At 42.9% G+C, this 27,009-nt stretch overlaps 1 protein-coding gene across 1 annotated transcript in view; it reads right to left on the minus strand.

The window, feature by feature from the left end:
- Positions 1 to 3,905, minus strand: part of LOC142100768 (uncharacterized) — a 43,448-nt gene extending 39,543 nt beyond the window's left edge. Inside the window, exon 1 of the mRNA XM_075184574.1 lies at positions 3,849 to 3,905. The gene's annotated coding sequence lies outside the window, so the exon portion shown is untranslated. The remainder of the gene's footprint in view (positions 1 to 3,848) is intronic.
- Positions 3,906 to 27,009: the final 23,104 nt, after the last annotated feature.

A 27,009-nucleotide genomic window follows, 5' to 3' on the forward strand; every position in this document is an offset into this window, starting at 1 on the left:
TCCTCGCAGACTGGCATCCGTCGTTACTATGACCCAAGTCCATGGAGCAAATGACCTGCCACTCATCAGATGCTCTTGAGGAAGCCACCATGCCAGCGCCAGACAGGCCCTTTCGGAGAGTCGAATCTACTGGGTATTCAAATGAGGAGATCCCGATCACTATCTCAGAAGATCCCACTGGAAGACACGTGAATGGAACCGACCATAGGAAGAGTCTCGAACGTGGACACCATTAATCCTAGGACCCGCATGCCCAAATGCATAGAATAATCCAGAAGTAACCGGACCGAGCTCTGAACCAAGTGAATCTTCTGCTCTGGTAAGTAAACTCGTTGGAGAGAGGTGTCCATCAGCAGTCCCAAGAACATCATCCTCTGGTAGGGTTCCAACTGGGATTTCGGATGATTGATTATCTACCTGTGCTGCTCCAGATAACAATAACAGCTCTTGCAGTGGACAGGGTCAGCTTTAGCAGGGCAGAAATGTGACAAACTGAGTTGTTGGAAAGGTGGCATCCTATGACAGTGCCATGTTGGAAGTCACTGAGCTCTTCAGTACAACTCTGCTAATTCTACTTCTACTGCTAATGTTTGACTATGGAGGTTGCATGGCTGTATGCTGTTAACAATGAGTGTGGATGAAATGACCAGACACACTAATTAGAATTAGTGTCCACATACTTTTGACCATGTAGTGTATATTCACGCTCTGTTAATGGATTCTAACAGGTTGATATGTAGTCAATACATGGTAAAATTGGACATGTCATCTGGGATATATATATATATTATTATTTTTTTATGTACTGCTTAATTAGAAAATGTGAAAGAGGATCATCATCTAAATACATTATTCTTCTGCCTGGCTCTCAAATGAGCTTATGAGCTAAACAATGAAGAAGGGAAGTGTGACAAGAGGCAAAAATACACATTTTGAGCAATGGAACAGCCACAACAAAGAGAGGTGTAGGAGGTACAGCTGCTATTGGGCCACAGCTGAGGGTGGGTGTGGGGGGGCCGGCATCTTCCCTGTCAAAGCTCCATGTGTGTATATGTGAGTTTTTCACTTCGCTAAAAGGTATGGGGGCCCTATAAGTTATTTTATAAGGCACACAAATTACAAGTTACACCCCTGCTTAAGAGTGCTCAGTAGGCCATTTAAGCTAGTTTCTGTTTAGACAAATAAATGCTTTGAGCAAGGCACCTAAGGAAATACAAGATTAAAGAATTATCACAGAGAAAAGTAGTGTGTGCATTGTGTGTTGAGCAGGTGAGATGGGTGGTTGGTAGATAATAGAGTAGCTTGAAATTTGACAAGCTTTTATAGAGAGGTGTGTTTTCAGACACTGCTTAAAATCTTAATGTCAGAGAATCAGCTAAAAGTCAGAGCATTCCACACAAATGTGCAGCACAAGAGAAGTCTTCCAAGTGGGAATTTGAGGTGTTGAGATGATCAAATGAAAAGGTCCTTGCCAGATTGAAAAGCATGGATACAGAGATATAGTGTTTTGAAGAAAACAGCTAATAATTGTGGCTGAAATTTGTCTCTGTATAACCTAAACATTGCCAGTGCATTATAACTGCTTATACTGCCTAAAACAGATAAATGTAGAGATGTGCACCTAGACCATTGTAATTACACATTAAATTTAATCAAATTGGGGAAAACCGAAATAGAAAAGAACTTGGGAATACTAGTTGATCGACAGCTGAATAGCAGCACACAGTGCCAGTAAGCAGCTGCAAATGCAAATATAATCCTGGGAGGTATATAAAGGAGAATAAATGCATGTAATGAAGATATTGTATTACCACTGTATAATTTACAGGGAGATCACGTCTTTAATATGAAGTACAGTATTAGCCAACACATTATAAAGAGGACATACAAGAACTGGAGAGGTTTCAGACACAGGCTATCTCAATAAAGGGAAAGCAGGGGTTAAATTATAAAGTGAGGTTAGAATACTGCGCAAATAAGATTTGTCTGACAAATTTTTCATTCCAAGAAACATTCAGTGGACAAGATGTTAGCAATTGTGAATGATGGCTCAGTATAGGAAGGGGTTCTTTACTATAACGGTGGTTAAGATGTAGAATTCTTTAACACATGAAGGTGTGAAGACAACTACACTAACACAATTTAAAAATTCATTGAATACCGACTTGCAAAAGCAGCAATAGGATTTTTCTCAAGAAGTATTCTATATAATAACAATTATAAAAATGAACACATTGAATACCGTTTTGTGTATATCAGATTTTATATAGACCCTAAAACAAATGTAAAGGCAGCTATTACTCCCTTCAGAGGAATTAGCTTGAGATTAACACCAATACGTTTAAAAAAATATTAAATACCAAAATACAATTCATACAAATCATATAAAAAGCACACATAAAAAAATCACAACAAACATTTTGTTTTATTGTCTATATAAAATTTTGAGACTCACAATAAACGGTATTCAGTGTGTTATATATTTATATTTTTTAGTAGTTATATTATATTGAAAACTACTTAAGAAACTCCACAGTGCTGTTTTTGCAAGTTGGTCTCTTACTGTGTTACATATGGACGAAAAAATAATATTGCCTGATACAGCAACTGGGAATTTTTTCTATTTTTATAAATGATAAAAAAATAATTTATTATCTTATACACCTTTTAGCGTCTGAACTATTGTGTGTGTTTTTCTCTAGTTTTAAAATGGATTGGATGCCATTAATTTTATTATTAACTTTACAACAGGGTAAAAAACGTCTTACAAGAAATAGTATCTGTAGTTATAAATAGTAGAGGATATTACGGGGGTGATTGATTCAGGAACTTTACGAAATTTTTGGAGTCAGGAACCAATCTTTCCCCTCACCACTGGGAGGCTACACTGCAACTGTCACCTTAGGAGTTGTTTTGCCTTCCTCTGGATCAATGTAATGTTTTTCAACTTACTAACTATGGACCCTAACACTACTGTACATAGAGCCGTAGTGCTCCGTTTTGTGAAGCATTAACATGCCTGAGCATCCGAGCTCCATCCTCACTCATCCTGTGGATATATTGGAAATGTGCTGCTCTTTCCTCCATATTTGGCATGTTACATAAAGCTCACTGTATGAAACTTTTGCTAGTAATGCATCTTTGCTGTATTATTTCTGGAGCAGCCCTGGTGTACTGCCATTGCTGGAAGTTAGGTTGTGAATTTTGTTTTATCTTTTATTTGATTTGATGGAATGATTTGATAGTTTTCAGACACATAAGATACATAAGCCTATTTATGATAGATAACTATAGCAACTGTGACATCTGCAGGATAAAATAAATTATAAAATAACATGCTGATAAGTTACACAAGAAAAATATATAGATTAAATATCAAAACATTTTTCCCAATATAATGCAGTATTTATTTAAATGTTATGCATGCAAAATTTTGGAAAAATGCTTCAGTGACATAGGAACAAAATTAAATTTGTGGAAACCCCACTAAGTGACACTGTGAGAAAATCTGTTGAATGTTACAATAGACAGTTCAGTATATTAGGAGTTAATCTAAAGGTAGTATATTGCTCATTTTCCAATTGGGAAGCTCAATGAAAAATAATGCATGTTATGCACTACAGACAAATTACAGACTATGACAAATCAGTATGTACTATACATACCCAATTAATATAATATATACAAATGTATAAACATTAATTACACAGATATAGGTATATACATGTATTTATTAATACACTAATAAGTGTTTATACTTTTTCATAAAATACATATAGCATATAGTTGCTTAACACATTATGCATTCAACTATCATACACATATATACGCATCTAGTATAAGCTCACCTCATACCTGCCGCAGAAGGGCCCTTTGTGCGAGCTAGACTGTGACTGGAGGCTTTTGCCAGCCACTGATAGACTGGAGCCCGGGGCATGTAGGTAGTTGTAGTTAGCATTCAATCTAAGCCGTTTCCCTGAGCAGCAAGTAAAACTACAATTCCCAGGATTCCGCACTCGGGCTGAATGTACAGTATATTATAGTATAGGCCAGGTTAACCCGCGCTACTTCATTGTTCGCTGTTCGTTTTGCTGAATGAACAAATATTCAGTTATCCTAACAAACGGAATTAAAGATGTGTATCTTATTACATTTAAATAAAATAAAATGAATGGTGGTAGATGTGTTTTATTATTACTACAATGCCGTAACACTTTTCTAAGAGCTTATTTGCAACGCTATTTTCATACTTCCAGAGTTTGACCCAGAGACTCAGGGTCTCAGGTTTATGGCAAAATCTTAGGATACTATTCATCATAGGGTCACTAATTATTTATTTATTTATTTTATGTACTTGCATCTCTTGAAACAACTCTAATGTCAGATTTCATAGTTATGAGTCAGAAATGATATACCTGTTTGAATCACAAATGGAACATTTTCTATACAGGTAGAGCAGCTTTTGACTCAGCTATTAAACAGATCAATATTACACCTTTTCCCTTAAAAATGTATCGGCAGCAGTTCCCATTGAAACTTATCGCTCACAAACCTACCATGTATTAATACTGGAGAAAATTCCTTGTGGGGAATTAACACAATTGCTCATGAGCATGAGCTCACAGCAGGGGCGGACCCAGACATTTGCCCTACATGGGACGATTTTAGGGGGGGGGGGGGCGATTTAGGCGATCGCCCCCCCCCCCCCCCCCCCCTGGATCCGCCACTGGCTCACAGGCCCTGTCAAACCAGCTCCCCACTATTTATTACTAGACTCGGCTCCATTGACAACTTATGCTCCTCTTGTGATTTCGGCAGGCTCTGCTATCCAGCCGAGTGGCCGATCCCTCTGACTTCTGGTTGGGGTTTACTTGTCAAGCAATTGTCCTTGATTTTGTAACTATAAAACAGAACCTAAAAAGTCAACTTTATATATTTTACCACCACAAACTCAACTTCTTTCATTAATACGTTTAATTATACAGGTTATATTTTTATATAAGCCACAGAAGCTGCCCAACCAGTGGCATTGACAGCCATTCAGTGCCATTAATTTCCCTTTACCTTTTTAAGGCTGTCAGCCAGGGTCAAACTGGCCCATCCGGGTAACGGGGTAGTCCTTCATGGGTCCCATGACCTCAGGCCCCTTCCCCTTTCCAACAGCCCGGTCATTGAAGGAGCATAGCACAACACAATGAGGAGCTTGTTACTGTCAGAAAGGCACAACTCATTGGAACTGCTGTTTTTGGTACACACTGCTACACTCCCTATCCCTATTTTTAATACCCCGGCTGCCACATTCCCACCCCCTGCTGCAAAACACCCATTTGCCACATTCACCTTCCCTGCTTATCAGCACCCCTTATGCCAACTCCCCCCCCGTCCCTGGTGCTAGACACCCCATCTGTCACACTCCTGCAGTCAGAAACCCCATCTGTCACAGTCCTCCTCCATGCTGAACAATTAGATACCATTGTAAATTCAAGGCAAGTCAGATACTTGGTTTCATAGGGAAAGAAATCAGTAGCAGAAAGAAAGAAGTAATAATGCCAATGTATAGGTCATTGGTACGGCCTCATCTAGAATACTGTGTTCAGTTCTGAAGGCCATATCTCCAGAAGAATATAAATACATTAGAAACTGTACAAAGAAGGGCAACTAAAATGGTGCATGGCCTACAGCAGAAAACTTACCCGGAAAAAATAAAATAACTTAATATGTACAGTTTGGAGCACAGAAGGGAAAGGGGGGACATGATAGAAACTTTCAAACATATCAAGGGTTTGAATAACGTACATGAGGGAAACATTCTTCAAAGGAAGAGAAGTACTAGAACACGAGGACATGCACTGAAACTGGAGGGTAGTAGGTTCAGAGGAAATTTTAGGATAAACTTCACAGAACGGATAGTGGATAAGTCGAATAGCCTCCCATGAGATATGGTAGAGGCTAATACAGTAGAGCAGTTTAAACATGCTTGGGATAGACATAAGAATATCCTTATAAAGAATAAGGGATCAAATAAGGTTTAAGGTTACCATACAGTCAGGTCCATAAATATTGGGACATCGACACAATTCTCATATTTTGGGCTCTATACACCACCACAATGGATTTGAAATGAAACTAACAAGATGTCCTTTAACTGCAGACTTTCAGCTTTAATTTGAGGGAATTTACATCCAAATCAGGTGAACGGTGTAGGAATTACAACGGTTTCTATATGTGCCTCCCACTTTTTAAGGGACCAAAAGTAATGGGACAATCGACTCAAAAGCTGTTTCATGGACATGTGTGGGCTATTTCCTCGTTGTTTCATCATCAATTAAGCAGGTAAAAGGTCTGGAGTTGATTCTAGGTGTGACATTTGCATTTGGAATCTGTTACTGTCGACTCTCAATATGAGATCCAAAGAGCTGTCACTATCAGTGAAGCAAGCCGTCATGAGGCTGAAAAATCAAAACAAATCCATCAGAGAGATAGCAAAAACATTAGGTGTGGCCAAATCAACTGTTTGGAACATTCTTAAAAAGAAAGAACGCACTGGAGAGCTCAGCAACACCAAAAGACCCGGAAGACCACGGAAAACAACTGTGGCGGATGACAGAAGAATTTCTGCCCTGGTGAAAAAAAAACCCTTCACAACAGTTGGCCAAATCAACAACACTCTCCAGGAGGTAGGTGTATATGTGTCAAAATCAACAATCAAGAGAAGACTCCACAAGAGTGAATAAAGAGGGTTCACCACAAGATGTAAACCATTGGTGAGCCACAAAAACAGGAAGACCAGATTAGAGTTTGGCAAACAACATCTAAAAAAGCCATTACAGATGAGACAAAGATCAACTTGTACCAGAGTGATGGGAAGAGAAGAGTATGGAGATGGGAAGGAACTGCTCATGATCCAAAACATACCACCTCATCAGTAAAGCATGGTGGTGGTAGTGTCATGGCGTGGGCATGTATGGCTGCCAATGGAACTGGTTCCCTTGTATTTATTGATGATGTGACTGCTGACAAAAGCAGCAGGATGAATTCTGAAGTGTTTCGGGCAATATTATCTGCTCATATTCAGTCAAATGCTTCAGAACTCATTGGACGGCGCTTCACAGTGCAGATGGACAATGACCCAAAGCATACTGCAAAAGCAACCAAAAGGTTTTTTAAGGCCATTGAATGTTACGTAATGGCCAAGTCAATCACCTGACCTGAATCCGATTGAGCATGCATTTCACTTGATGAAGACAAAACTGAAGGGAAAATGCCTGTCACGCTGTAGGTCTATGAGGCTGAAGATAATATGACACTAACTGGTATTGGTGCCACCGGTCAAACAGGCGCGGAGTCTAACCTACCCCTGGTGTTCACCAGGGACCCCCGCAAGGAGGTTTGGACTTCGCAGCAGAGAGCACGCAGGTCGCGGTCCTATTAGCCAGTTACCAGTGTAGCGTTGAGAGGTCAGACGGTTCCGGGTCACAGCAGTCAGGAATATCAGGTACAAAAGGGTAATCCAAAGGAATAGTCGCCAAGCCGAAGTCACAGTACAGAATAGGTCACACAGAAGAGTAGAATGGTCGCCAAGCCGGGGTCACAACAAGTAATCAGGAATCAGAATACTCAGGAGTATGGAGAAAATAGGGAAGCCAGGAACACTGGTGGTGAACCTGTTACTCTGGCACCCTAATGGCGCCAGAGGCAGGTTTAAATAGGATCCAGAGTGAATTGATTGGTGGAGAGCGGAGGAGGCAGCGGGAACAGGAGTAGCGTTGCGTTGCCTAGCAACGGAAGTGAGACCAGGGCGCATGCGCCCGCTACCCGCAAGTCCTGCAGCAGCCGACGGGGGGATCAGACGTCCGTTCCCCGTCTGACAGGGAATCAGCGGGGACGGCGTCTGACAGTACCCCCTCCCCTCCACCCTCTCAGAGAAGGATTGCCTTTCCTCAGAAATTTTGCGAGGAGACGAGGAGCATGAAGGCTTCTGAGACCCACGATCTCTCCTCCGGACCGTAACCTCTCCAGTTTACGAGATACTGAGGTTTGCGCTGGAAGAAACGTCTCTTCAGAATCCTCTCGATCTCGAATTCATCCCCTAAAGATGTTTTAATAGGTGGAGGAGGAGCAGGTTCTCTGAAGAATTCGTTGAGAATCAGCGGTTTCAGCAATGAAATATGGAATGTGTTATGGATTCTAAGAGACGGAGGTAATGCAAGTTTAAAGGAAACAGGATTGATGACTTGTGATATGTCAAAGGGACCAATAAACTTAGGAGCCAATTTCATGGATGGAACTTGAAGTCGAAGGTTGCGTGTAGACAACCAAACACAGTCTCCTACCCTTAGTACTGGAGCAACTCTTCTATGAAGATCAGCCGCTTTCTTCTGTCTCTGTACAGAAGTAGACAGTGCTTCTTTGGTTTGAGACCAGATTTGAGAGAAGTCCTGGATGAGAGTATCAGCCGCTGGTACTAGAGAGGAGGGAGCTTCGGACAAGAGAGGAGGAGTGGGATGTCTGCCGTAGATAATAAAAAATGGAGAACGCCCAGAGGAGGAATGTAGAAGATTGTTGTGGGCGAATTCGGCCCAATACAGAAGATCATTTCATGTCGTTTGATGATCAGAAGCAAAACACCGTAGAAAACACTCCAAGTCTTGATTCACTCGTTCTGTTTGTCCGTTAGTCTGGGGGTGATATCCGGAAGAAAATTTGAGACTGACTCCAATCTCTTTACAAAAAGCTCTCCAGAACTTAGCGACAAATTGTACCCCTTTGTCAGAAATGATCTCTTGAGGGCATCCATGAAGACGGAAGATGTTCTTTAGAAACAAATCTGCGAAGGGAGTCCTTTACAAGGAGTGAAGTGTGACATTTTTGAAAAGCGGTCCACCACGACCCAGATGGTATTGTAGCCATTGCTCAAAGGGAGATCGGTGATGAAGTCCATCGTAATGCTGGTCCAGGGAGAATCCGGAATAGGCAGAGGAAGGAGAAGACCAGGAGGACTTTGTCTTGGCTCCTTGTGGCGTGCACAAACCGAACATGCAGATACGAATTTTAGAACATCTGCAGCCAGTTTAGGCCACCAATAATATCTGGAGAGGAATTCTTTGGTTCTCTTGTAACCGGCATGGCCGGCAAATTTGGACTCGTGAGCCCAACATAGTAGTTTAGAGCGGAGATGAGGTTCCACGAATGAACACCCTAGAGGGGTAGAGATTACTGAGGAATTGGTGATGGCCACTGTTTGTATTGGATTTAGAATCATTTTGTTGTCTAAACAAGTGAGAGTACCGTCATTCTCAAAGGACCTGGAGAGAGCATCGGCCTTGGAATTTTTGGAACCGGGACGAAAGGTAAGAATGAGTTGGAACCTGGCAAAGAAAAGAGACCAGCGAGCTTGACGGGGGTTAAGACATTGTGCCTCCTGGAGATAAGTAAGATTTTTATGATCTGTCATGACCGTGACTGGATGTAAGGCACCCTCTAGTAAGTGACGCCATTCCTCAAGGGCAATCTTGATAGCTAATAGTTCCTTGTCACCGATTCCATAATTAAGTTCAGTGCTAGAGAATTTCTTAGACAGGAATCCACAAGTTTCTAATGTTCCTGAAGCAGATTTTTGGGAAAGTATAGCTCCAATCCCAACTGAAGAAGCGTCCACTTTAATAAAAAACGGTCTCCCTTGGTCTGGCTGTTTGAGTATAGGGGCCGAAAGAAATGCTTCTTTAAGAGTTTTGAAGGCCAATATGGCTTTGACAGGCCATGGTTTGCTGCAGGCACCTTTTCGAGTTAACGCTGTAATTGGACAAATAATGGATGAAAAGCCTTTAATGAACTGCCGGTAATAATTGGCAAAGCCGATAAAGCGTTGGGTAGCTTTGAGACCAATAGGTAATGGCCAGTTGACAATGGCCTTCACTTTCTGTGGATCCATCAGCAGGCCGGTGCCAGAAATTATGTATCCTAGAAATGAAACTTGTGAACGCTCAAAAAGGCATTTCTCCAGCTTGCAATATAAGGAATGTTTCCGGAGGCGAGAAAGAACAGTCTTGACATGGAGACGATGAACATGTAAGTCAGATGAAAATATCAAAATATTGTCCAGGTAGACAATTACAAATTGATACAGAAGATCTCTGAAGATCTCGTTGACAAAATCTTGAAACACTGCAGGGGCATTGCAAAGTCCAAACGGCATAACTAAATACTCATAGTGCCCGTCACGGGTGTTAAATGCCGTTTTCCACTCATCGCCCTTTCGAATGCGGATTAAGTTGTAGGCCCCTCTGAGATCTAATTTAGAGAAGATTTTGGCTCCTCTAATCCGGTCGAACAATTCAGTGATCAATGGGAGCGGATAGCGGTTCTTGATGGTAATATCATTAAGACGGCAGTAGTCTATGCACGGTCTTAATGAACCGTCTTTTTTTTTTACAAAAAAGAATCCGGCTCCTGCTGGCGAGGTAGACTTTCTGATAAATCCTCCTTGAAGGTTATCTGATATATATAGAGACATTGCCTTAGTCTCAGGGAGAGCCAGAGGATAAACTCTACCTTTTGGAATAGTTTTGCTGGGAATTAGCTCAATAGGACAATCCCATGCTCGATGTGGAGGGAGCGTCTCTGCAGCGGTTTTGCTAAAGACATCAATAAAGTCTAAATACAGCTCTGGTAGTTTGAGGTGGGAATCCAGAGAGAGACAAGGAAGTTGGTTAGGAGGAAGTATTTTCGAGAGGCATTGATTGAAGCATGAGGAGCCCCAGGAGGTAACTTGAGCGAGAGCCCAATCGAATTGTGGTGAATGTTTCCTGAGCCATGGTAGTCCTAGAATGATGGAATTAACGGACTGTGGGATAACCAGGAACTGAATCCACTCTTGATGGAGAACCCCTACCTGCAACTGAACTGGAGCAGTAGTGTCAGTGATGGAACCGTTGCTGACACGGTTACCGTCAACTGCAGTAAGAACCAGAGGTTGCGGCAATGGAGTGCAGGGTATGTGAAGCTTCGACACCAGAGTGGCAGAGATAAAATTTCCTGCAGATCCGGAATCCACAAAAGCAGAACAATTTAGGGAAGAGTCCGAAAATGAGAGGGTGACAGGCATCAGAAAACTGTTATCTTTGGAAAGAGAGGGAGAATGGAGACATGAACCTAGAACAACCTCCCTGGTGTTGCCTAGGCGGTGAAGTTTTCCGGCCTCTTGGGACAAGAAGATAGCAGATGACCGGATTCTCCACAGTACAAACACAAACGATTCTTGATCCTGCGTTCTCTCTCATCCCGTGACAGGCGAGAGCGTCCAATTTGCATTGGCTCTTCCGCCGGGAGAGCTGGAGATTGAAAACGAGGAGCCAAACGTACAGTGCGACGACCTTGGACCCTCTCCTAAGAGCGCTCTTGAAGGCGAATGTCTACCTTGACACACAAAGAGACCAAGTCGTCAAGCTTGGATGGAAGCTCTTGCGAAGCCAGTGCATCCTTGATGGGGTCTGACAGGCCTTGCCAATAGGTGGCGGAAAGAGCTTCATCATTCCAGCCTAATTCTGAGGCTAAGGTACGGAACTGAACCGCGTATTGACCTGCAGTTAAAGAACCTTGGCGAAGAGCTAGCAAACTGGATGCAGCCGAAGACACACGACCATGTTCATCAAATACCCTCCGGAAGTTCTCAATGAAAGTGTCAGAATGAAGGAGAGATCCGTCTCTTCGTTCCCACAGTGGCGAGGCCCAAGCTAGGGCATGTCCCGTCAGGAGGGAAATTATATAGGCCACCTTAGCTCTCTCAGATGCGAAGTTTTCCGGTGAAAGTTCAAACTGGATGGAACACTGATTTAGGAATCCACGGCATCCTTTGGGATTACCGTCGTATTTCTCTGGGGTTGGAATCCGTAGTGTTCTAGAGGTAGCCAGTGCTGCGCTTGGTGGAGCAGCAGCCGGAGAGGGCTCAGGAACTGGGACTGCTGCCTGAGAAGTGCTCAGGGCATCCAGGCGGGAAATCACTCCTTGTAGACACTGCAGGAGTTGTGCTTGGTTGGCCTCCTGGCGTTCTACCCGTACTCCTAAATGGAGGAGGAGATCTCGGGATGAGGGTTCTCCGGTACCGTCAGTCATGGCCAGAGTAAACTGTCACGCTCTAGGCCTATGAGGCTGAAGATAATATGACACTAACTGGTATTGGTGCCACTGGTCAAACAGGCGCGGAGTCTCACGTACCCCTGGTGTTCACCAGGGACCCCTGCAAGGAAGTTTGGACTTCGCAGCAGAGAGAACGCAGGTCGCGGTCCTATTAGCCAGTTACCAGTGTAGCGTAGAGAGGTCAGACGGTTCCGGGTCACAGCAGTCAGGAATATCAGGTACAAAAGGGTAATCCAGAGGAATAGTCGCCAAGCCGAAGTCACAGTACAGAATAGGTCACACAGAAGAGTAGAATGGTCGCCAAGCCGGGGTCACAACAGGTAATCAGGAATCAGAATACTCAGGAGTATGGAGGAAATAGGGAAGCCAGGAACACTGGTGGTGAACCTGTTACTCTGGCACCCTAATGGCGCCAGAGGCAGGTTTAAATAGGATCCAGAGTGAATTGATTGGTGGAGAGCGGAGGAGGCAGCGGGAACAGGAGTAGCGTCACGTTGCCTAGCAACGGAAGTGAGACCAGGGCGCATGCGCCCGCTACCCGGAAGTCCTGCGGCAGCCGACGGGGGGATCAGACGTCCGTTCCCCGTCTGACAGGGAATCAGCGGGGACGGCGTCTGACAATGCCCCAAGAACAAGCAGGAACTGAAGACATTTGCAGTAGAGGCCTGGCAGAGCATCAACAGGGATGAAACCCAGCGTCTGGTGATGTCTATGTGTTCCAGACTTTAGGCTGTAATTGACTGCAAAGGATTTGCAACAAAGTATTAAAAAGTGAAGTTTGATGTAGGATTGTTTAGTTTGTCCCATTACTTTTGGTCCCTTAAAAAGTGGAAGGCACGGTAGAAACCGTTGTAATTCCTACACTGGTCACCTGATTTGGATGTAAATTCCCTCAAATTAAAGCTGAAAGTCTGCAGTTAAAGCACATCTTGTTAGAACAGAATATGGCAGACTTATCGTTGTGAACACATCACAAGTATGATAAATGATAAACCCCTATTTCAAAATACCTGGCAACCTTGGCTAGCCACCTACGGAGCAGATCAACCAGGGACCGAGCAAAATCAGAGTTTAGGTTAAATGAAAAGTAAGATATTGTGACCCCGATTGCAAATGGTTTATGAACACTTTGATGACATCAGGATGCCAGGCTGAGTTTCCTTCCCCCTCTCCCCCTCCCCCTTCCCCCCTTTTCTTTTCATTCTATCTATGTCTTTTTCTTTTCACCTTTAATTCAGTTGATATGTACCATATAACAATGTTCTTGATAGCTTACTTTTATTAACAAATTGTTTGATTTACAGTCTAACCTGTATGCTGTTGAAACTGTAAAACTGTCAATAAAATATACTTTAAAAAAAAAAAAAGCACATCTTGTTAGTTACATTTCTAATCCATTGTGGTGGTGTATAGAGCCCAAAATATGAGAATTGTGTCGATGTCCCAATATTTATGGACCTGACTGTAGGTTACTAAAACAATGGGCAGACTAGATGGGCCAAGCGGATCTTATCTGCCATCAAATTCTATGTTTCTATGTAAGACGGCCCTGTTGGGGGATATTTAAATCTCCCAACACCAATCAGATCCCATCTCTTATTAAACATTTTTGCTAAACCATTAAATTAATCATATTCCACTAATCCAGGTCATGTAACACTAATCAGCATTACTCTAAACCATTGGATTAAGTGGTAATTTAGAAGTGGAAGCATGGAAAATGGAAATAAATAGAATTTGATTGTTCTATAATAAAGGCAGTAGGAGAAGTGTTAACATAGCAAACCACCATACATTACAACTCACTTCGACCACTGCTCTAAATATCAATACCCTAATTATAATAAATATAATAAAATAATTGAATACTATAAATATGTATAAAAAAAACACAGAGTGTGGTATATAAAAAATAAATGTGAGAAAAAATCCATATCAAGAGAGACATGATGTACATCAGTCACCAAATAAAAATACATTGTGAAGAAAAGAGGAATTATCGACTGTATGCAGTGTTGTGGTGCACAGGTTAGATTGTGTATTTCCTTCTCTAACCCTGGCTAGCTGCTGGGCATGAATGTAGATGACCAAAGGGTCCCCGCACATGCAGGTTATTTTTACAAAGTCTCTTTGAAGATCATGCAGGTATGTAACTTGGTGATGCAGTATAATCAGATGTCTCAATAATTTGGGCACCAGACCATCTCTATCTTTATTTACACTCCTTATTCATTCCAAAACATTCTTAAACTGTTACAGTGATAAAATAAATATGTACAGTTCATATATGTGTCGTTCTGCACAAATCATAACAGCTACATGGAAGTATATTAATGGGATAGTCACATTTAAAATGATGGCTTTTTAGCTCACATTCATCTCACACCCCTCCTCTGTGGGGGTATTATCTCTCACCTCTCCTCTGTGGAGGTATTATCTCTCACCTCTCCTCTGTGGAGGTATTATCTCTCACCTCTTCTCTGTGGAGGTATTATCTCTCACCTCTCCTCTGTGGAGGTATTATCTCTCACCTCTCCTCTGTGGATGTATTATCTCTCACCTCTCCTCTGTGCAGGTATTAACAACACCCTTTAGTACCCTTTAACAACACTGACTAACCCAACAGTGAGTAGAACGATGTGGGATATCCGAACACTCATACCCTGACATTAAACAAACCTCAATTTAGCAATACACTGATGCACTAAGTTCAATTAAAAAGGCTGCTGATTACCAAAGGTCTCATTTCCTTACTATACTGGGAACTTAAAGTCCCTGATTCGGACAACCGAGATTCTCATGAGAGGGGTTGGGAGAGAGACTTGGGGGAAACGCTAGACAATGAAGACTGGGAGGAAATTAGAACTAACACAGCCTCCAGTTCAATTTGTGTTAAATTAAAAGAAAATGCTTATAAACTTCTTTATCGCTGGTATTTGGTTCCAACCAAACTACAAAAAATCTTCCCAGATTCATCTAGCACATGTTGGAGAGGTTGTGGCGCAGAGGGGTCCTTCCTCCATATCTGGTGGCAATGTCCCAGACTTGCTCCATTTTGGACGGAACTTCGGGACTTTGCTTCACAGCTACTGCAGATTGACATCCCGTTTTCTCCCAGGTTTTTCCTTCTCCCTCTCGGGATTCCATCGGCCACTAAACATCAAATGAAAATGTTTCGCCACATAATCTCTGCTGCCCTATGCCAAATTGCTACGGACTGTAAGCAGCCCAATGCTCCAACTTTACAGACGATTATCAGTAGGATTTGGTACGTTTATCAGATGGAATACATGACATGCATAATCCGTAATACCTCTAAGTCATTCACTAAGGTTTGGGCGCCGTGGACCTCATACTTCCAAATCCAAACCCCTTTTGTCATGTGATTCTACAGCATCACTCCATCTGGATCCTTTCTTCCCTTCCCTGTTCCATCTCTCCCATCTCTTCTCTTTCTTTATCTTCTCCCATATTCTACCACACTCTTTCCTCCATCTTACTCTTAGGCGGCCCGCCACGCCGCCACTCCCCCCCCCACCCCTTTTACTCTTCTCAGTCTTATTTCTCTTTCTAAAATAGTTGCTTTCTTGAAAAAATTGGGTCAACATCCTTATTAATACTCTTTTCTAACAAGACGCTGTATGTTTTAATGCATATGTATTTTTCAGATGTTTTTTAACACAGTGCTGTATAGAATGTTACTTTTGGTTGACCCTTGCAAAAATAAAATCTTTAAAAAAAAAAAAAATGCTACTGATATTAAAGTGGTATTACACGGACCCGGCTTGTAACGGTAAGGTTAACCGTAACCTTATCCCCTATTCCTAATGCCTAACCCATAATCCCTAATCCTAATTCCTAACCCTAATCCCTACAAAATAATACTTACATTAGATGACTGACAGCCGGGTCCGTGCATCGACGCTTTAAGAGCGTTGATGCACGTCATGTTTTCAATTGACGTCATTTGCAACAGTTGGCAACAGATACGGTTGTGAAAAGAGTGCATCTGTGTAATGGTAAGTCGATTTTTGTTTAATGTCGGGGTATGAATGTTTTGATTTCCCATGTCGTTGTAGTCACTGTTGGGGTAGCCAGTATCATGAAACTGACTATCACCATGAGGAATCTCTCACCTCTCCTCTGTGGGGCTATTATCTCTCACCCCTCCTCTGCGGGGGTATAATCTCTCACCTCTCCTAAGCGGGGTATTTTCTCTCACCTCTCCTCTTTGGGGGTATTATCTTTCACCCCTCCTTTGTGGGGGTATTATCTCTCACCTCTCCTTGGCGGGGGAATTTTCTTTCGGCCCTCCTCTGCAGGGGTATTTTTTTCATCCATCCTCTGCGGTGATATCTCTAATTCCTCCTCTGCAGGGGTATTATCTCTCACCCCTCCTCTGTGGGGGTATTATCTCTCAACCATCCTCTGTGGGGGTATTATCTCTAACCCCTCCTCTGTGGGGGTATTGTCTGTCACCCCTCCGCTGTGGGGTTATCTCTCACTCCTCGTCTGTGGGGGTAATATCTCTCACCCTTTCTCAGCGGTGGTATTATCTCTCATCCCTCCTCAGCGGGGTATTATCTCTCACACCTCTTTTGCAGGGGGATTATCTTTCACCCCCCCCCCCCCATGGGGGTAATATCTCTCACCCCTCCTCAGCAGTGGTATTATATTTCACCCCTCCTCATCGGGGGTATTATCTCTCACCCCTCCTTAGCGGTGGTCTCAGAGCCAGATTTAGACCTCATGAGGCCCTAGGCAAGATACTGCTTTGGGGCCCCCATCCCTGAAACAATCCATAACAATATATTTTTTAGCATAGCATATATTAACTTTTAACACGTACTAGAAAAGATAGTGCAAACAATGTTATACCAAAAAATATTATCTTTTTAACTCCTTACCTAAAACAGAGTGCAAATAATGTTGTACAAAATAATTTCTTAGCTTTAAATGCCTTATATCAGACAAAGTGCAAACAATGTTAATTTTGCTCTTTGTCTGATATAAGGCATTTAAAGCTAAGAAATTCTCAACTCAAACACAAATATTTCAGTGTCTAAAATACATATACATGATTATATACATGACTATATAATGATTTGTATGTTTTACATTGGATTGCAGATGTTCTACCTACGATGTTTATTTTTCTTCACTTTCTAATTGAAGAAATAAAGCATATAAACAATAAAGAATTTAATAAAAATGTACCTTTGAATCTAGATCCTATACCACTATGTACCTGAGGTTACTTACACAGATTTGTACTAATTGTGCAAAGGTGCCTATGGGGAGTATCACAGATAAGTGTATTCTTTGCCAATTTGCCTTTATCATTAAAATATATCTTTTTCATTATTATAATAATGGAGAGCCCAATCTGTCCTGAGAAAAACAAATTCAAGTTTACAAGGACAGATAATGCAGTCAAGATATTCCCTGTTTAGCCAATAGGTAGCAAAATTAAAATGTGGTTTGGTCACAAAAGTATGAAATTCCTCCTTCCTGTCATTAAGAGGCTAATCATGAAATTTAGCATTCAGCGACTTTCTAGCTAGACCTTTAAATAGGCTTCTTCCCTTTCAGCCTCCTCATGCACCATGTCAAAGACTTGAAAGTTGCCATCTTTTCTTGTGCAGAGGCCTCCGCTTTCTCCTGTATGGTCAGCTGGTCCTTTACAAGACTACCAGATCCACTGTCTAGCTCATCATCACATTTTGGACAGAGACTAAGGGCTGGATTTTTTAAACTGCAGGTTTGAAAAAGTGGAGATGTTGCCTATGGCAACCAATCGGATTCTAGCTGTCATTTTGTCGATTGTGTTAAATAAATGACAGCTAGAATCTGATTGATTGCTATAGAAAACATCTCCACTTTTTCAAACCCGCAGTTTAGTAAATATACCCCCTGATATTAAACAGTAATGGATTTTTTGGCACTCAGCGTCTTTCCGGTCTCTTTCTGGATCCGCTGCAAACTCCCGAGAGTGGGCTGAAGCACCTGAGAAGCCCTGTCACGGGAAATGTCATCATGTATGTACTGTTCTGACTGGGCTCATTGTAAGGATGGACAGAAAGCACACACATAATATGTTAATCTGACCATTTCTGATTTTACATAGAACTTGAATACTAATGTTCCAACTTTCTCAATCAGTATTATGTTTCAATTGATTTAAAAATAAATACACCTGTCAGTGAGAGGTCCCACAATTGGCTAGTGCATTTCCAAATGAGAGCTTCATCATTAAGATCAAATAATATTCAAAGCAAACCCCAGAAAGATTATTGAAATGCACCAAATGGAAAAAAATATATAAGATATATATATTACTGGAGCACTGCCAAATCCATCATAAAAAAAATATAGCATAACAGTGAATTTATCTAGATTAGGCCATCCTCAGAAACTGAGCATCGTTGCGAGAGGAACACTTGTTGGAGAGGCCCTAAGAGGTCTATGGCAACTTTGACAGAGTTAAAAGTTTATATGGATGAGATGGGAGAAACAGTCACATAAAGCCAAGGATCTTAAAAAAACCTGCTCTTCATGATAGGATGGCAAAGAGAAAACGCACTTGAACGATCACCTAGAACTTACCAGAACGGAAGACCCACACCAAATGTAAGAAGATTCTATGGTACGATGAGACCAAGACTGAACTTTTTGGCCTTTAGGCTATGTGTCATGCTTATGCAAACCATAGAGCATCATCCCAAGACCACCATCCTTACTGTTAACCATAGTGCTGGTAGTTTCATACTATGGGTATGCCTCTCTGCTTCAAGAAGTGGAAAACTTGTCAATACAGGAGGCAAAATGGATTGAGCAAGATATAGAAATAGTGGTAAAAAAAAACAAAAAACCTTGCTGTGGTCTGCAAGAGACCTTTAAATGGGGTCCAAAAATGTTTCTTACCAGGGCCATATCTGTGTGAAGTTTGTATGTTTTCCACATGTTTGCATGGGTTTGTTCCGGGTACTTTGGTTTTTTCCCACTCTCCAAAAAAACATAGTGGTAGGTTTATTAGAGTCTGACAAAATGGACCCTAAATATTCTCTGTACAGCACAGTGTAATATGGTAGCGCTATATTATCAACTACAAACATGCCTAGCGAGACTTTGGGAAGGCTCTCTCTACTGCAAACGTATCCTGTTCTACTCTCTTCCTATTTCTACCACCATGTTATCAGTGGCAGGTTTATCATCCGTGTTTGTCCTCTCTCTGCGAGCGAGACCCTTTCTCAATACATGAAAAGTTGGTCAGCTTACTAAAGACGTTCTCCAGTTAAAATAACAATTCTATATTGTGGTTTTAACCTACAAAGTCTTCTGCAATGTCACATTTCCTAACATCTCCTATCTCAGCTCTGGTTCTATCCTTCTTCAAACTAAAATGTAAGGTCTCATGAGCAGGAGACTTCTCAGCCTTTGATTTGACAAGCACTTGGACACCTTTCAAATCAACAACAATAATAACAGTAAGATTGTAATATTTATACCAAGCACATATACTCTTCTTACATTCAACATCACAGTAGATGCATTCGAAGTATAAAATAATAAAAAAAATTACACAAATGACATGAATATATGTAAAATACCCTATAATAATGTAGTCTTAAAGTTGAGTACTAAGGTCATCACTGATGTCACATGGTTCATTGTGAAAATGTTACATAATGGGATGCAAAACTGTCAGTGAAGGCAAAACATGCCTGGATATAAGGATCACCTTGTTCTATTTCAAAATAAAACTAGTGTATTATAAGGAATAAAACCCTGTACTGCAAACGAAAAAGGATATTAGAAATCCCTTTGAAGATCCCTAACTTCCATATGGCCACGAACTCCCCTGCGGCTTCTAATATACTTAGATTTTACAGCGGGCAGTACATTATTCCAGAGATATTATTACAATATACCTTATTTAAAATAGGTATGCTAATGTTAATGTAGGACATACAATTTTTACATTCACACAACTGACCAACTTAGAATATATTTCTTGGCGTTACACAAAAAGGGAGATAAAGTGACTATTTTAAGTTCACAGAGCGGACTCTAGGGGGTAAATTTATCAAGATGCAGATTTGAAAAAGTGAAGCTGTTGCCTATAGCAACCAATCAGATTCTAGTTATCCGTTATTTAGTACATTCTACAAAATGACAGCTACAATCTGATTGGTTGCTATAAGCAAAATCTCCACTTTCAAACCTGCAGCTTGATAAATTTACTCCTAGGTTTTGAACCAGGATCACAATAAGTGTCTTAATGTATGCAGTTTATTGCACCTTACACTACACACCTTGTAATTAGGAGACTGTTTAACAAAAATGGCAGATATATTCCATATTCTTGACGATTGAATGCTCTAAGGAGGAGATTAAATTGCCCACAGGGACGCCATCAGGGGGGTACAGGGCAGGGCCATCTTTTCCATTGGACATGATGGGCAGGTGCCTGGGGGCCCCAAGGGCAAGGGGGCCCCATAGGCAGGGCTCTTAATTAGAATAAATAATCCTGCAAAAGAAAAAACCTGCAAAAAAAACCTTCAAGGGTCACTGAGCCAGTACATCTATCTATCTCTATCTCTATATATCTATATCTATATCTGTATCTCTATACATCTATATCTATATATATATATATATGTAGGGGCCCTGGTGCACTGCTTTGCCCGGGGGCCCATAATGTTGTTAAGATGGCCCTGGTACAGGGGGTACTGCCGTGTGGGGCCCAGGCTTACCATGGGGGCTCGCTGTACCTGATGGTGGCTGTCCTCCCCTGCATCCTTGCTGCTGCATGCCTTCTTCTGTGAGCCTGGCTGTCAGCAGCTGTGAAACAGGATCGCAGGGGACTAAAAACTCTGCCCCTGTGATCATGTGATCCGCCCCCTCTCCCTGTCATCTGCTTCTATGCTTGGCTGTCACTGTGACAGCCAGGCAGCAGTCAAACAGGATCACAGGGGACTAATAGCACCGCCCCTGTGATCATGTGATCCGCCCCCTCTCTCTTTCATTTGCTTCTGAGCCTGGCTGTTACTGTGACAGCCAGGCAGCTGTCAAACAGGATCGCAGGGGACTAATAGCTCCGCCCCTGCGATCATGTGATCTGCCCCCTCTCCCTGTTAGTTACTGGTGTGACCTGACATCACACTTATGTTCCAGCTGCTGCTTTAGTAAGAAGAAGAGAGGCTGCAGCAATCAACAATCTAGGTAAGTACATTTATTTTAAAAAAATATATATTTTAAAAGAGATTACTTGGGGGGGGCGTGGCTTGGAAGCCGAGCGGGACAGTCGCATCTAAACGGAGCTCCGCACAGAAAGAGCCAAAATTGTGGTTGCCCCAATCACACAAATCAGCCCTGAGTCCTGTGAGAGGAAAAGCGCCTACCTGCCAAGCGCTCAAGCGCTCCAGCGACTGAGACTGAGACAGGGCAAAGGAGACTACCCGGAGAGGAGGCACGGTTGAGACGGACTGACGGCGGAGGGGAAATCTCAGAGGAGAGAGCCTGGTCCCTCATGTAAGGTGCACACACACAGAGATCCCCGCCTGAAAGCCTTCCCTGTAACTCGTGGTGCTGGTGGAGTGAAAACAGAAGTGGCAGAACGCCATCACTGCCTTCTCTTCCGGTGAATCAGACCCCGTGGTGCCTGCTGGGAGCCATCCTGGGACGTTGTGGAGGAAAAAAAAAAAAAAAAGAGGTATACAGCGGAGGTAAGGAGGAACTAACCCCTTCCATTCCACCTGAACAGCCCCATCACATTATTGCTGCATAACAAACAGAGACAGTGAACATCAACACTGCTAAATGTTTTACCCAATAACTTTGGGGATGATGCACCAACGCTGATTCAGTGTAGATGATACACACTGTAACGAAGATTCTACCTTACAGCAGTGCAGAATAGTTGTGGAAATACCAATCGATTACCTGCTTGTGATAATAACATTGCAGTTCCAGTCACTTAACAAAGGGGCCAAAGTTATGGATGCATGACAACACTTCAATCCTAACCCAATAAACACAGAAGATCTGTCATACCTCTCTATATGAAAGCTCTACAATACAGCTACTTACTGTCTGTAGCAGTCTACAACCAACGATTTATGCCACCTAGTGGTCATCTATAGTACTGCTGCAAAGATCATCTTTGATTTCACAACAAATCTGACTCAGTACAAGCTACGTCACTACAACTGAATAAATTATATATAACAGAGTGGTTCTCTCCATTGCTGATAACAACTAAAAGCTTCGAAACTCGGCCTGCCTAAATGACTGATTAAATATCTAACAACAGGAACTTTCGGTGGGCGGTACACCTAGTTGTCCGCGTTTTAACAAATCTCTTCATTCTCTCCCCGGAGTTCGGTCACGTAAGCGGACCTATAGAACACAGATAACTATTACAACATTCCTGAAATTAGCTACGTATAATTACATATATTGAGTTGCTTACTACTAAATATTACTTATTAGAGTTGAAATATTGATGTGAACGTCTAAATCAATAGTTCATATAAATATCCTTACTGTCACTGGCACTAGGAGTTTTTACCCAGGGATCACCAGGTGGTAGGCTTACCAGAGCAATGGAGATGGTAGTAGGGTACTCTGGTAGCTGGGTGATCACGGAACAGAAGATGGTGGATGATGAGATGCTCAGGAAAGTCTATGACTAGCAACACTGGTAATATGGAGGTAGTAGTACACGAGGAACTGTATGGACAAGGACACGTGAAGGTAGTCAGTGGTCTGCGATAGCAAGTTGTACCACTGCTATAGTGAGGAGGAATGTCCAACAGAAACGAGAGAGTCAGCGGTCTGCGGATAGCAAGTTGTACCGCTGTCGGAGTGAAGGAATGGAATCCAAGTGGAGGTATCCGGGGAGTCAGTGGTCTGCGATAGCAAGTTGTACCACTGCTGTGTGAGAGGATACTGGAACAGGTGATACTGGAAACAGGGATCAGTGGTCTGCTACTAGCAAGTTGTACCACTGAATATATATGTGAGGGGGTGCACGGGGAGAGGCTGCAACACAGGATATACACAGGCACCTTATACACAATCCACAGTAACATGCACAATATATATAAATGACTGAACAGCTCTGCAAATATAGAAAGTCTCTTGAAGTAGTCCAGCACAAGTTAACACAGTCAATGATGGCAATAGACTCAGCGGATAGCAGACTCCAGAGGAGAACCAACACAGTCCAGCAAGATATGCAATACACCAGCACAGTCAATGAGAAGTATGCATACCGTGGTTCAGAAGCAGGCAGTCCGATAGGAGTGCAGCGATACCTGAGCGGCCAGAGACCGGCTGGGTGAGAAGTCCCAGGATAGATGAGGCAGCGGTCTAGTAGGTGCAGCGCACAGGTAAGTAGACCAACAGGGATACGAATCCACAGGAATCAGTAACACGTGGAACTGGACTCATGGAGGACCCAGGAGAATGGAGATGATCCAGCAGAGGAGTAGTTGATGAGATATAAATCCAATGCTGACAGGAGGGTAGAGACCAGCGGGACACGTGAAGGCGTGGAGAGCGGATCAGCAGTAGATGGGTGATAGCGCGGTCAGCAGCAGCAGGACTCTGCGGTACACGGAGGTAACCAGTAGCAACCAATAGGTGTCAGTAGCGATGGAACACGGGAGAGCAGAGTAGACCAGGAGCTGTTGATCACGGAGAGTAGCGGATGGCAATGAGAGCAGGAGTCTCGAGGAAACACAGGAGAGCTGAGAAGAGACTGTAGTGCACAGAGACAGCGGATAGGAATCAGCTAACAGTCACAATGATGAACACAGGCGAGTTGCAGGCTGGAGGCTGTAGTGCACGGAGGCAGCGGATAGGAATCAGCTCACAGACTTGATGAGGAACAGGTGAGTGAATGTGAAGTAAAGGCTGGAGTGCACGGAGGCAGCGGGTAGGAACCAGCCAACAGTCACAGTGAAATATAATAGCGTGATGTGGATTAGAGGACTGTAGTGCACGGAGGCAGCGGATAGGAATCAGCAAACAGTCACGATGATACAGTTGATGGTAGAAGTGGTATGGGAACCACAGTAGTAGAAGTGGTTTGGAAACCACAGGGGTAGAAGTGGTTTGGAAACCACAGGAATCAGCAGCGCTGAAAACACGAGGAATACAGGAACACCTTCAGAGACTCATAGGGAATGAGACTCCAAGATCAGGCAACGTGGTGTTGACCACAGGTGCTTAATATAGGGAGGTTGCCTGATCTGCCAATTGAGTTAAAGGGACATACACTGAAGTATAGGAAAGGGCTGCGCATGCGCAGACCCTCAGGATGGAGGACGACCACGGTTCCTAAATGTCCGGGAAGAGGCACTCACGGTCCGGTGAGTGACAGTACATCCCCTTTTAAAGGTGGGCACAGAACGCCTGGAACCGGGCTTGTCCGGATTTTTGGAGTAGAACTTCTTCAAAAGGGCAGGAGCATTAAGATCTTCAGCTTTGATCCAAGAGCGCTCCTCAGGACCAAAGCCCTTCCAATGAACGAGGAAACGGAGGACTCCTCGCGAAATTTTTGCGTCTAGTACCTCAGTAATCTCGAAATCCTCCTCCTGATGAACTTGAACTGGCTGCGGAGCTGAGGGAGGATTTGAGAAACGGTTGATAATAAGAGGTTTGAGTAAAGACATGGAAGGCATTAGAAATTCGAAGATTCTTAGGAAGAAGAAGTTTCACACAAACTGGATTGATTACTTGAATGATCCTATATGGACCAATAAAACGAGGGGCGAATTTCATAGATGGGACCTTCAAACGAATGTTTTTAGTAGATAACCAGACACGATCTCCAATTTTTAGTGGTGGAATAGCCCGCCTCTTCCTATCTGCGAAAGATTTATATTTGATAGATGTCTTCTTTAAACAGGTTTTAACCTGAGACCAGATATTTTTAAAGGTCTGACAAGCAGTTTCCACCGCAGGAACTTGGGTGGGCGGGAGGGCAGGAAATTCCGGAAAAGACGGATGGTGACCGTAGACCACAAAAAATGGAGTTTTGGATGATGACTCATGGTACATGTTGTTATGGGCGAATTCAGCCCAAGGAAGCAACTCTACCCAGTTGTCTTGATTGGCTGAAGAGAACATCCTTATAAAAGTCTCAAGATCTTGATTGACACGTTCAGTTTGTCCGTTAGATTGCGGATGGTAAGAAGATGAGAGTGCTAATCGTATGCCCAAGGTTTTACAAAGGGCTCGCCAGAATCTGGAAACGAATTGTACTCCTCTATCTGACACAATCTCAAAAGGACATCCATGGATACGGAAGATCTCTTTAATGAAATGTTCAGCCAGAGTAGACGAGGAAGGCAACCCAGATAGAGGAATGAAATGAGCCATCTTCGAAAATCTGTCCACCACCACCCAAATAGTGTTATGATTCTTACTAGGTGGTAAGTCAGTAACGAAATCCATACTAATATGGGTCCACGGTTTGGACGGAACGGGTAGTGGTCGCAGCAACCCTGCTGGAGTTCTGCGGGAGGATTTGAACTGGGAACATAGCTCACAGGAAGCAATGAACTCTTTGACGTCTCTCCTCATTGAGGGCCACCAGTAACTTCGAGAGAGGATCTCAAAGGTCTTGTGTTCACCGGCGTGTCCAGAAAAACGAGAGGCATGGAACCACGAAAGGATTTTCTTCCTTAGAGTAGAAGGCACGAGGGTCTTCCCAAATGGTAGCGTTTTGGTGGATGAAGCAGCCAGTGAGATACATTTGGGGTCTAGAATGGTATGGTTGGAAACCTCTTCTATATCAGAGGACGTAACAAAAGCTCTAGATAAAGCGTCAGCTTTTTTGTTCTTGGCAGCTGGTTTGAAGGTTATTATTAATTCAAAACGGGAAAAGAAAAGAGACCATCTTGCTTGACGAGGGTTCAAGCATTGGGCAGACTGGAGATATGACAAGTTCTTATGATCCGTGAAGATCGTCACCGGATGGCGAGCTCCCTCCAATAAGTATCTCCATTCCTCTAATGCAGCTTTGATAGCTAGTAACTCCTTGTCCCCGATAGTATAATTCTTCTCTGCGGGCAGGAGGCCCCGAGAATAGAAGGCACAAGGATGGAATTTTTGCTGTTCCGAGCGTTGAGAGAGAATAGCTCCTAAGCCCACATTAGAGGCATCTACTTCCAGGAAGAAGGGGAGTGTCACATCAGGCTGTCGAAGGATTGGGGCCGAAGAGAAGGACTCTTTTAGTGTTTGAAAGGCTTGAAGAGCCTCAGGTGACCATTGCTTAGGATTAGCCCCCTTCCTAGTCAGGGCCACAATAGGAGATGCAATGGAAGAAAAGTCTTGAATGAAGCGTCTATAGTAATTGGCAAAACCTAAAAAACGCTGGATAGCACGAAGAGTAGTTGGCTGGGGCCAATGTAGTACAGCATTCACCTTGTCTGGATCCATCTTCAGGCCAACTCCGGAAACTATATACCCCAAGAATGGAATCTGGGGTAATTCGAATGAACATTTTTCTAATTTACAAAACAATGAATTTTTCCGTAGCCTGGAAAGGACTTCTGCCACATGTTGGTGGTGAGAAGGCAGGTCCTGTGAAAAGATCAATATGTCGTCCAGGTAGACGACGACACATACATATAATAAGTCCCGGAAGATCTCATTGATGAAACCCTGAAAAACAGCGGGGGCATTACACAGCCCGAAAGGCATTACCAGATATTCGTAATGCCCGTCTCTGGTGTTAAACGCTGTCTTCCATTCGTCACCGGAACGGATTCTGATTAAATTGTAGGCACCACGAAGATCCAACTTAGTAAAGATACGGGCTCCCTTGATGCGATCGAATAGCTCAGTGATCAGCGGAAT

Source organism: Mixophyes fleayi, chromosome 9 (assembly GCF_038048845.1).
Source record: "Mixophyes fleayi isolate aMixFle1 chromosome 9, aMixFle1.hap1, whole genome shotgun sequence".
Taxonomy (NCBI): domain Eukaryota; kingdom Metazoa; phylum Chordata; class Amphibia; order Anura; family Limnodynastidae; genus Mixophyes; species Mixophyes fleayi.